The sequence below is a fragment of the Xiphias gladius genome, chromosome 10 (genome assembly GCF_016859285.1).
Source record: "Xiphias gladius isolate SHS-SW01 ecotype Sanya breed wild chromosome 10, ASM1685928v1, whole genome shotgun sequence".
NCBI lineage: Eukaryota > Metazoa > Chordata > Actinopteri > Istiophoriformes > Xiphiidae > Xiphias > Xiphias gladius.
The window spans coordinates 4,558,148-4,571,152 of record NC_053409.1 but is presented as its reverse complement, the minus strand read 5'-3'; the positions used below and the strand labels follow the sequence as shown (position 1 = coordinate 4,571,152).

At 38.8% G+C, this 13,005-nt stretch overlaps 1 protein-coding gene across 1 annotated transcript in view; it reads right to left on the bottom strand.

Moving 5' to 3' along the window:
- Window positions 1–13,005, bottom strand: part of eipr1 (EARP complex and GARP complex interacting protein 1) — a 71,990-nt gene that overhangs the window by 42,682 nt on the left and 16,303 nt on the right. The window lies entirely within an intron of this gene.

The window sequence follows — 13,005 nt, the reverse complement described above, 5'->3', positions numbered from 1 at the left end:
AAGGTGAGAGTGCTAGCAAGAGATAAAAGAAATTACAGAGGAAAGGAAGGAAAACAAAGTTTAACTTTGATTTTGGATTTAATCCAAGCTTCAAATATGCATAGTCCAATTAGAAAGGTGGAGTGAGGAGAAGGATAGAGTGAGGGAGGGAATAAGGGAGGGCGGAAGATAAGGGGGAGAGGAGCTGTGTTTATAAGGGCCGTAAACTGTTTGCTGCTGAAGGACAGCTTTTACTGTCCTGAAGAGCAGGAAGTCGTGGGCTTTTGAGATGTACAGATACATACACCACGCAATCTTATTTTTGTCATTTATGAGGAGATTGCATTAATTGCCTGGAGACCACATCGACAGGTTTGGATTTTTTCAAGTCTATCTTAATAAATTACTCACACGACCATATGTATGTTAAATGAGTTACTGGTTGCTGTAATCACTCTGCTGTGAAGCATTCACATCCTGATACGACTACACAATCCTCATTATATGCATAAATGCATTCTAAGGAACAGCTGAAGCTAATATGAGACTTCAACAGTCTGAGTTAGCCAAAGTCTGTCTTTGTTCTGGTAGTTGTATGTGTATGTACATATACTTAAGGATAATTGATTAAAGGAAACACCTAACTGTTTTTTCTGACCTATATTGCCATTGCGATTTTAATAATGATTATATTTATGACAATATTTCCTATAAAATGAACTCCTGACCTGTATTTGTGGCAAATTTAGCCTACACATAATGAGACATTAAATTGGTATGGTGTACATAAAAACAAGTGGCATACTTAAAATTTTTCAGTAATTATTATGACATTCAAAAGTAGTACTAAATTCATGGCAACGTCCAGTTATGGCAAAGTGACAAAGTGCTGGTAGGTCACTTTTGATGTTGTTTTTAATACCCAAAAGGCAAGCCCTAACAACGTAGTTCACAGCTCTGCACTTAAATGCTTTAACTAGAGTTAGGTCCACAGACTGACAGGACAAGCTAACTCCTAGCCCAATACAGAGCTGTTAAGGTGATACAATTAAAATTGGAAGATTCCAACAACTGTTCACTATCTGCCACCTGAAAATAACATGATGCAACCAGCTAAAGCTAGATTGTTTGTCAAGCATTACACAGTTGTTTCCTTCCTTGTAAAAAAACATCTTAGGCCAAGTGCAAATAGTGTTGGCATGGGAATACAGAGTGCATATTTCCCAGAAAGTAACTAAGCTTTATAGTCTGGCCAGCTTGTAACGTTGCTTAGCTACAGCTGAATAAATTTAATGTTGACAGCTGTCGTTTTATAAGGAGAAATTGACAGTTGCTCAGTAATTATCTTTTTCTCTTTTAGCCTGAGTTAGCTTGATGAGACGTCTTTAATATGCTGAATTAGAGCTTTGTTAAAATTGTGGCTCTTGCCATCTGAAAACTGCACTCATTCAAATCCCAAATATGATTTTCAAATTATTCATCACTGAGTCCCAGGTATATTGCCTGTGTTTTGTCCCTATAAGGATATACTGTCTGTGTAATTTCATGCTAAAAAGCTGGAAATTTGGAAGCCAAGTTGATCTGACTAATTCAGTCTATGGTCTCATATTAGCTTCAGAAAAATCTTAAGAGTTTGTTTTTGCACAGAACAAGGATTCTAGATTTTGTCACCCATTTCTACAGTGAAGGTACACCATAAAAAGGATTGCTTCATGGCCAGTATAAACAGGAGGAATGATTACAGCGGCCGACAACTCTTCAGTTAACATATGGCATGTGAGTATTGTATTACAATAGAACTGAAAAAATCAGAATCTAATCATAACCACAACATGCCTAACCCTAACACTTACTCTAACCTTAACCGAAACCATCCCTAAAATGTAATAGTTTACCCCATAATGTGTTTGTGTGAATAGATTTACAACGATCACCCACAACATTAAAGCCAGTTACCAGTTTTAATGTTGAGGCTCATCGATGTATGTCTCCACAATATGATTAATATGAGTGTACACGGACACAGCTTGGTGGGATATTTCAGTGCAGCACATAGACCTTATAGATGATGACTGCAGGATACCAGACACCACCTCTCCTTCTCTCACACGCACATTCCGAAACACATACATCAGCACACCATAGGACCACTTAAAATATACGCACCCCTTTGGGATTTACACACTGTATGCTTTCCCATAGTATCAATTAATTCATGCAATAGAGGGAGGGAGAGGCAGAGACAGTAAGGTGTACAGTATCTCATATTGCCTTCCTCTCCTATTAATAATATAAGTTATGTGCATTTGATCTTGAGCTCACTGGCTACTGGCATGGCAAGTAAATACTGTTGGGGAGAGCTATGGGGGGTTGTCTCCAAGTCTGGGACACAGATGCACTTCTCTGTCTCTCTCTCTGTCTCTCTCTTTGTCTATCACTCATCAGATTGTTCCCCCACTTTGGTGCACTTTGCAGCCATATGAGTTTAATCCCAGGCCCTCATATACAAAACCGACAACCAACACAAACACAGCATATTTATGTGTGTCTTTCCTCCTTCTGGATGAGATTTTAGCATGGATACAGTGACACCAAGGGTAGTGTATGTATGTGTGTGTGTGCGCTGCAGTTTGTGAGAACTGCTGAATTTTAGTTGTTCAGAAGGTGGCTATTTTTCAATGTGGCATTATGTTTGTAGTGGTGATGGTTGAAGATAAAGGATAATCACTATGTATTATAATGTGGGTATTCTTTACATGGTTATGATAACAATGTACTCACTAAAGCAACTGCTGATATCTGCGAACAGAGCGATTTTACTACAAAAAATCTGAAGCTGCAAAGACAGTCAGATGATCAAAAACAGTTTAGCCAGATTATCTAACCCACTTAATTTGTGAGTCCAACCAAATGAACACACCAAAAAAAGCCAGTAACTGCAAAGGAAAACTTTGCACACCCAGTGCTGAGTATGGTAGGTCAAAGTTTGTTGTAGTGATGCTATCATATTCCCAGATCTCAGCAATTAACATGATGAGTCTAGCGTTGGGTTCAGATAATAGGTTCCATTTTGGTTCTGGTGCTGTGTCGAAGTCTGTTTCTCCACCATTTTTTTGTTTTTCCTTACCTTAACCAGTCTGTGAGGTTAAACCTATACCCAAACCTATCTTAACCCCAATGAGAAATGATATAAGAAACACTATTTGAAGGGGAGGGCGAACACTTTGACGGAAACAGACTTCAACACAAGACCGGTTCCTGGTTGGCAAAATACCTAGATTTACTAAACTCTAACATTAATTCATCTCTTATCGAACCTTTAATCTCTCGTATATTAGCAAAGAGCAAAACATTAGGGCTTTAAATTTTTAGCAAACATGTGTGCATTGTAGCCAATGTGGCCCGTCCATTGCAGGCAACTCTAAACTTGTCACCAGGTCAACACAGTTTAACCTTTAAACTTTGAAGTTGCTCGACGGTAAAAAATACAAAACCTGCTGGGACTGATGCATGACCTAAAACACTGAGCAACTCCCCGGTTATTTTCAGCGGTTAGATGTGAATAGTTGCGCAGCGTTTGAGAATGAAATGGTCATCAAGTTCAACACTGCCTATAGCATAGCAAAAGAGGAACTCCCATTCACAAAACAAAAAAAGAGTGCAACCAAATCATGAGCTGGTGTAATGAACTAAAAAAGTTGGTTGCACCAGTGCTACTAGTGGAAAAGTTAGTCTGGAGCCCTGAATCTGGTTCCATCCGATATTAGCTCTGCCGCCAACAAATACCTTCTTGAATCTTTCATTCACATTCTCTCTTTAATTAATTCTCTTTTTCCCCTCTCTCTGACACTACAGGCATCAGCAAAGGATAGAAAAAGAATGATGATGTATATAAATGTGATAACTCAGTGAAAATGTAGATGTAAATGGCAGAGCAGTTTAAACATTCCAAAGTCAAAAAAACAACTTTAAAATGAAGTATCTGCAGGACGAATGTCAAGCCCTTTGTTTAACTATTTATCTACCATCCGGCATGTTAAAGTAAGAACTTTTTGATGACTTCAGAAGGACAAGTACTTGCCTTGCTGGTGTTACACTGTATTCTGTGACCCGTAAGATTCTGTGACCTGAAACAGTATAACAACAAGTTTGCCTTAAGGTAAAATTAAGTGCACTGTACATGCAAAATCTGTTTTTTTTTTTTAAATTTAATTGCTATTCACTGAATAATATATTCAATGTGTTGCTTTGACTTAAGCTTCTATGGCTTCTGCAGCTGCAGCACAGCTCCCCACTGAGGAGTAAATACCGTTTTCCCTCGCAGCAAAAGGAAAAATGAGTTAAGACTGAGTTAATGAATGTCACAGAGCAGTGACAAAATATGCAGTGAAAGCCCTACAACCATTCAGCACAGTAGAATGTCCATGGTTTAGGTTTGGTATTAATTACTTTAATTTATATATTAGTTAAATAAATGTCAAATGCCATGCTTGTCTGGTAATTGGTCCCTAAATCACAATTAAAATTACCAATTGTGTTATTAACATGATTAGAAGAAGCTAGATTCTTAAATATTGAGTTATATCCTTTGTTACAGAAAATGGTTGAAATTTGTCATTTTTTTAAACTAATAGAGGTCTTCATTCCCCACCAAACAAACCACTTAAAAAGATTTTACTAGGTAATCGAAAGGATTCGGATTCAATAAGCGGATTCAGAACTGGATTCAGATTTGATAAAATGCTATTGAATCCCATCTCTATCCCTGGCAGCACATGCTCTCCTAAAGCAGGTATCTGTACTAGGCCAAAGATTGTTTGTGAGGAAAAAAAGCCGTTATTTCAACGTGTCAGGGACATAAACATTTCTTATCTTCTGCTACTCATCCTATTTTCAGGATGTAGCTACAGGCTGTGAACATTATTTAGGCTGCCAGTCAAAATACTTTCTGCCCTCTGCAAAACATCAACTTTTCATGAGTTAAGAAAATCTGCTCTCAGCTTTGCTGAAGTGCAATTTTTAGTTAATTCAATGGGGTTTTAACTGGTTTATTTAGCTTAAAAACCATGAGAATTCTAAACCCAATCAATCCATCAGTTCATATTAAAAATTCAAAAACACCACATTTGAAGACATGGTTTTCATTTGACAGCAACAGTGAGTGAATAGAGATCTCTCTATTTTAGTTAGTTATTACTTACTTGCAAAATTTGAAAGCTAAACCTAATTAGATTAGATAAAAGATTCAGAAGTATTCTGATTTAATAAGTAGATTCAATACTACAATGCATTCGGAAAGTATTCCATCCCCTTCTTTTTTTTCACTTTTTGTTATGTTGCAATCTTATGCTTAAACTTAAAAAAAAAAATTTTTTTCTCTCGTTAGTCTACACTCGTTACCCCATAATGTCAAAGCGAAAACAGAATTTCAGAAATTTTTGCAAATTTATTAAAAAGTAAAAACTGAAATATCACATAAGTAGATAGGTACATTGACATAAGTATTACGACCCTTTGCTATGACACTTGACATTTAGCTCAGGTTCCTCCAATTTCTCTTGATCAACTTTCAGATGTTTCTATACCTTGATTGGAGTCCATTTGTGGTAAATTCATTTGATTGGACATGCTTTGGAAAGGCACACACGTGTCTATATAAGGTTTCACAGCTGACAATGCATTTAAGAGCAAAAACCAAGCCATGAGGTCAAAGGAACTGACTGCAGAGATCAGAGACGGGATTGTGTTTAGGCACATATCTGGGGAAGGCTACAAAAAAAATCTGCTGCATTGAAGGTTCGCAAGAGCACAGTGGCCTCTATAATTCTTAAATGGCAGAAGTTTAGAACAACCAGGACTCTTCCTAGAGCTGGCCGTCCAGCCAAACTTAACAATAAGGGGAGGAGGGCCTTGGTAAAAGTGGTGACCAGGAACCCGATGGTCACTTTGGGCTGAGCTCCAGATATCCTGTGTGGAGATGGGAAAAACTTCCAGAATCTGAATGCACTGTAGGTTGGGATTCAAATAAAATTATATCAAATCTGAACTGTGTGCTATTTGTGCTATTACAGACAGAATGATGGACAAAACTATGAAAGTAATTTCCAACTTTTATTAAATTGTAATTATCCTTTAATGCACCTGACACTTGCCTGAACTTCACCAAGATTTTTTTTGACCAGCACTTACAAATTATTTGTGATCACAAAGAATGTGGCCATCACACTCATATACACACTTTACATGACTAGACAAAACATAAACAAAAAGCAGATGCTATCACATTACAGGATACAAGACACATATATGTGGCCAGACTTTCGGATGAAAGACTGCAAAGACAGACAGCCTTTCACTTGCAATGATCACACATAATACACATGGTTGCATTCATGCGTATGTCCACAAACACACAAAATCACACACACAAACACCTCCTATCCCCTCCTGTCAGACCCGATTTGAGAAAATCAACCTTGTTGCCTTTTGTGCTTTACCATTCCCACCTAGGGCCCTGATTGGCTCAAATGGCTCTACGGGATTCGATTTGCTCAATTGGCACGGCTCTCAATCAAAACCAAGTGTGAGGAGAATAAGAACAAGGAAAAAACAGCCAAACACCAAAAAAAAAACAGACTTTTTCCTAGCTCTGTTTAGCTCCGTCTTGTTGGGTGTATTCTGCCGATATTTCCATTCAGAGCATGCTTCACAACAGGGCAGAGGCTCAAATGTTTGCCTACCCAAACAATAAGGGGATTTGAAGGACGGAGAGAGGGTTATTTTTAGTGTGAGTGGAGGGACACCAGCAATTGGTAAACACACCCATGAAGAATGCAGGCTACACATGGGCAGACACGCTACAGCGGACACAAATATACATGAGCAGGTGAGCTAAGACACACATGACACAGACAAAAGTCTCATAAGAAAACAAACTCCAACCTCTTTACTCTTTGTCTGCTTACACACACAAACATGCACACACACACATAAACTTACTCACAGAGGCGCAAGCTGCTAGTTTTATCAGAGTGAGTGTATCTGGGGTGAAAAGGGTCATGGAGGACGAGATGCATGTACATACGCTTTTGTGATTATTTACTAAAAGTCCAACGTGTGTATGTATATGCGTCTGTGTGTAATTCATCATAATGATATAACGTTGGCGGTTCGAAACCGCTGTCGAACACGTTTTCTTCATTCATAGAAAATGTTCATCATAGTTGTCTAATTAGAGTTTTCCATCATCCTACATGCAGAAGAGAACTATTATCAACATTCCCCTCAAAGTAAGTAACTTGTTTTTTTATTTGCAACAAGTAATGCTCAAAATTTAAATAATTTATTTCAATTAACACTCTCCATCAAAAATCGATACAAAAAATAATGTTTAATGTGGATAGAGCAGGAAAGTCAGTAAATCAGTCTACATTAATCTATGAATGAATGTGGGTGAGTTACAGTATCTGCGGTCCACACTGCTTTATACTGTATGAAAAGCTTTTCCTTCAGTTCATGAAATCCCCGCAGCATGTGAAGGCAGCAGGATGGATATGTTGTTAAATCCGCTGCCTCTGAGAAGTCCCGCACCAGAGCGCAGAGCCGTTATGCACGGCTGTTCATTGTGTTTACCTTCATTAAATCGCCTGAAAATGACACCACCAGTTATAACTCAATATTCTGCTTTTTTATGAAGGAGAAGTCTGGTTGCCAGGGCTCATCATAGGCAGTTTTCCAACTTTCTTTTAAACAAAATTGGCTTTTCATTTTTTATCCTTGAAACACATTGCAGTGCAAACACTTTTGTGTAACATGAATTACTAAACTATCTGACCATGTACAAGGTGAGATACATTAGAATTATTCCTAAAATAGCGTCGGTCCGATATCATCATTTAAATGGTTTCACCAAATCATTATTATAGTAACTACAAGATGGAAAATCATACATACAAACATAAAAAGTAAAATAAAGCTTCATAAATGAAAAAAAAACAGATAAAAACAACAATGATTTAGTTTTCTGGGTTCCTCTCGGTTGAAGAGTATAGATGAAGCTTGACCAATAAGAGTTACACACGCAAAAGCTTGTGCGTGTTCACACGGAGTTGCATGATGCACACACGCATACGTAAACATGCACACCTGTCTGTTAGGAATCACACAAGCGCACGCATGTGCGTCTGCATGGCTGAGTTGTACTAATCACACCCACATACAAACACACGTGGGACTTGGTAAATAATCACAAGAGCGTATGTACGTGCCTCTTGTCCTCTGTGACCCTTTTCACCTGCCATAGTGAGTGGGAATAAGTGTGTGTGTGTGTGCCTGTGTGTTTATATGTGAGATGGAGAAATGGGAGTGGGCAGTAGACCAAAGCCATCCATCTAAGAAAGCCAATAGTGCACAGCATACTCTACAGGCTTCACAGCGCCCAGTGCACTCCCACCAACCACACACACACACACACACACACACACACACACACACACACACACACACACACACACACACACACACACACACACACACACACACACACACACACACACAGAATGTGGTGCCCTTGTGAGGGTTACAGCTCTCAGGGTGTTAAGATGGTAGAGCCTAGAGCCATCAATCTTCACCCAGCAGCCTTGTTTGACCTACCCTCTGACATACACACACACATATACAGTACACATACATGGATGCACCCCCACACATTCGCATATACAAAGCCCTCCCTTTTCCACACAAGCACAAAACACACACGAAGTTTCCCCCAAACCCCCCACCACACACACACACACACACACACATACACACACGCGCTGCAAGCTTCCCTCCATCTTTCTCTCTCTATCATCCCCACTCCCTCTCCATCTTTATCTCTGCTTCGCAGACACCAGCTACAGTATGCATCACACTAACTGATTGACACCTCTAAAACTGATAGTAATCATGAGGCAGCTGATGAACAGTGGACTAAAAATCGGAATGACCATTGATTTCCATTCTCATAGGCGGTGAGTTATAGTGAGACATTGTGCACAGGGGCTCCGACTTTAAGACAAAGGGATCGGGCCATGTCTCCAATCTGAGATGTAGGCCAGACAATAGTCTAAACCAAAAAATTAAACTACCCATTGGGAGAAGAGATACAGAGAGAGAGAGAGAGAGAGAGAGAGAGATGGATGATGAAGCTTATTCTATTTGTTATAGTGTACCGCGCTCCTGGCCCATACACTGAATTTATATCTGATTTCTCAGATTTTTTTTAAATTCAAGTTTAGTTTTAGTACGGATGAAACTAATTATAGTAGGCGATTTTAACATTCATGAAGACGTTGATAATGATAGCCTTAGTACCGTGTTTATCTCATTATTACATTCAATTGGCTTCGCTCAGAGTGTAAATAAACCCACTCACTGTTTTAACCACACCCTCGACCTTGTTCTGACTTATGGCATCGAAATTGAACATTTATTGTCTTTCTGCTGAATCCTCTTTTATCGGACTATTATTTAATAACTTTTGAATTCCTGTTACTGGACTACACACCTTTAGGCAAAAATGTCATTACTAGATGTCTATCTGACAGTGCTGTAGCTAAATTTAAGGAACTGATTCCATCAGCACTGAATTCAGTGCCATGTTACAATATAAAAGAGGACTCGTATTTTCAATTTAGTCCCTCCCAAATTGATCATCTTGTCGATAGTGCTGCAGGCTCAATGAGAATGACACTCGACTCTATTGCCCCTCTAAAAAAGAAGATAATAAACCAAAGGAGGTTAGCTCCATGGTTTAACTCCCAAACCCGCATATTAAAGCAAAACTACATGAAATCTTGAAAGGAAATGGCGTTCTACTAAACTGGAATAATCCCCTTTAGCCTGGCATGATAGTCTTAAAACACACAAGAAGGCCCTATGTAATGCCAGAGCGGCCTATTACTCATCTTTAATAGAGGAAAATAAAAAAATCCCCAGGTTTCTCTTCAGCACTGTAGCCAGGCTGACAGAGTCATAGCTCTATAGATCCATGTATTCCTATAGGTCTCAGTAGTGATGACTTCATGAGCTTCTTCAATGATAAAATTCTAACTATTAGAGACAAAATTTACCACCTCCTACCCTCAACCAGCACCGATTTATCTTTAAACACAGGAACCTTAGAAACAGCTGTAAAACCTGATGTATACTTAGACAGTTTTTCTCCCATCGACCTTGCCAACTAACTTCAACAATGTCTTCATCTAAACCATGAACGTGTTTCTTAAACCCCACCCCAACTAACCTGCTTAAGGATGTTTTACCCTTAGTTATCACCTCTTTATTAGATATAATCAATCTGTCTTTATTAACAGGCTATGTACCGCAGTCCTTTAAAATAGCTGTAATTAAACTTCTTCTTAAAAAGGATACTCTTGATCCATATGTTTTAGCTAACTATAGACCCATATCTAACCTTCCCTTTCTCTCTAAGATCCTTGAGAGAGCTGTCGCCGACCAGTTGTGTGACTTTCTACATAATAATAGTTTATTTGAGGATTCTTAGTCAGGATTTAGAGTGCATCATAGCACAGAGACAGAGTTGGTGGAAGTTACAAATGACCTTCTTACTGCATCAGACAAAGGACTTGTCTCTGTACATGTCTTGTTAGATCTTAGTACTGCATTTGACACTATAGACCATCACATCCTATTACACACCTGGAAGATTTAATTGGCATTAAAGGAACCGCTCTAAGCTGGTTTAAGTGCTATTTTTCAGATCGATTTCAGTTTGTGCACGTTAACGATAAATCCTCCAAATACGCAAAAGTTAGTCATGGAGTTCCATAAGGCTCTGTACTTGGACAAGTTCTATTCACCTCATATATGCTTCCTTTAGCTAGTATTATTAGGAAACACTTCCATTGTTATGCAAATGATACACAATTTGTCAATGAAGCCTGATGAAATCAATCATTTAGCTAAACTTCAAGCATGCCTTAAGGACATAAAGACCTGGATGACCAGCAACTTGACAAAACTGAAGTTATTGTACTTGGCCCCCAACACCTCAGAAACACATTACCTAGTGATATACTTACTCTAGATGGCATTGCCCTGGCCCCCAGCAACACCGTTAGGAGTCTTGGAGTTCTCTTTGATCAGCATATGTCCTTTAACTTCCACATAAAACAAACTTTAAGGACGGCCTTATTTCACCTATGTCACATTGCAAAAATCAGGCACATCCTGTCTCAAAAAGACTAAGAAAAAATAGTCCATGCTTTTGTTACTTCTGGGCTGGATTTTTGTAATTCCTTGCTATCAGGCTGTCCCAAAATATATTTAAATACTCTCCAGCTGATCCAAAATGCTACAAAGTGAATACTGGCAGGAACTAGGAAAACAGAACATATTTCTTCTGTGTTAGCTCCTCTGCATTGGCTCCTTTTAAAGTACAGAATAGAATTTAAAATCCTCCTCCTCATCTGCAAAGCCCTTAATGGTCAGGTACCATCATATCTTAAAGACCTCATACTACCCTCTTACCTCACTAGAATCCTGTGCTCCCAGGATGCAGGCTTACTTGTGGTTGCTAGAGTCTCCAAAAGTAGAATGGGAGGCAGAGCCTTCAGTTACCAGGCTCCTCTCCTGTGGAACAAAACCTCCAGTTTGGGTCCGGGAAGCAGACACCCTCTCCACTTTTAAAAGTAGGCTCAAAACCTTCCTTTTTGATAGAGCATAGATAGGGCTGGCTCAGGCTTGCTTTTGAACCATCATCTAGTTATTCTGCTATAGGCCAAGACTGCCGGGGGACATCCCATGATGCACCGAGCTCCTCTCTCCTCCTTTAACCCCCCATCTGCATGCATTCATAGCCCAGCAATGCTTGTTACTAACTTGGCTTCTTCTCTCTCCAATAGTTTTGTGCTTTCTCATCTCTATCCTCTCTCTTCCTGTCGCCTTCTGCAGGTATTTCTGCCCCTGGTGCTGCAGAGTCTGGATCAGTGACTGCAAACCACCTACTGCCCCCAAGATCCTGCTCAACACCCACTGCTTATTATGATTAGCATTATTATTGTTATATTTAGTATTATTATTAGCCATATTATTATCTCTCAGACCACCCCCCCCCCCAATCAACCCAGCCGGTCAAGGCAGACGGCTGCCCACCAGGAGATGGGTTCTGTTCAAAGTTTCTACCTGTTAAGAGGGAGTTTTTCCTTGCTGCTGTTTCCAAGTGCTTGCTCATGGGGGGATGTGGGGTCTGTGTAAATATAAGTATAAAGAGTACATTCTAGACCTATAAAGAGTGCCCTTAGATAACCTCTTTGATGATTTGGCGGTATATAAATAAAATTGAACTGAATTGAACTGAAATTGAATTGGAGGTAATGTTAATGTAAGGTAATATAAGGTAGTGTTAAGTAATGATCAACAACAACACTAACTCAACATTAACTTTGAGTTGGTCAACACTAACTCAAAGTCAACGATGAGCTTTCTTTCCCTTTAAGCTTTAAAAGCAGATTCCACTAATGAAGACCCAGAGTTGCAGTTGAAAATTCCAGAAAAAACTGGTAAGCGGCCTTGAATTCTGAATTATTTTTTCAAACTTGCAAAATTATTTGTATTTGTACTGTGACTATGATGTCCAAACATGGTTCATTGTTTATTTTAATCAACTAGAGTCACTTAATCAAAAGATTATAACTAATATATTTTGATATTCCATATCTTTCAAAGTATAGTAGTTATTGTATTGATTTACTTGTAGTAGACATTGCGAAAAGCTTTGGAAACAATCAATATTGATCAAACATAATTATGTCAACGATGATACTTAAGTCATATTTATATCACTTTATCGCCAGAATAATATGACTGCCTCAACTACAAAAAGGTCTTTCAAAGTGTCTCTGGTTTCTCTTTGTAGTTTATTTGGATTCCCATTAGTTATTAGATATCCTGTAATCTGCAAAAAGTATCAATATCGCTCCCTACAAATACACACAGGAGCCAAAAATATAACTGCACATTATT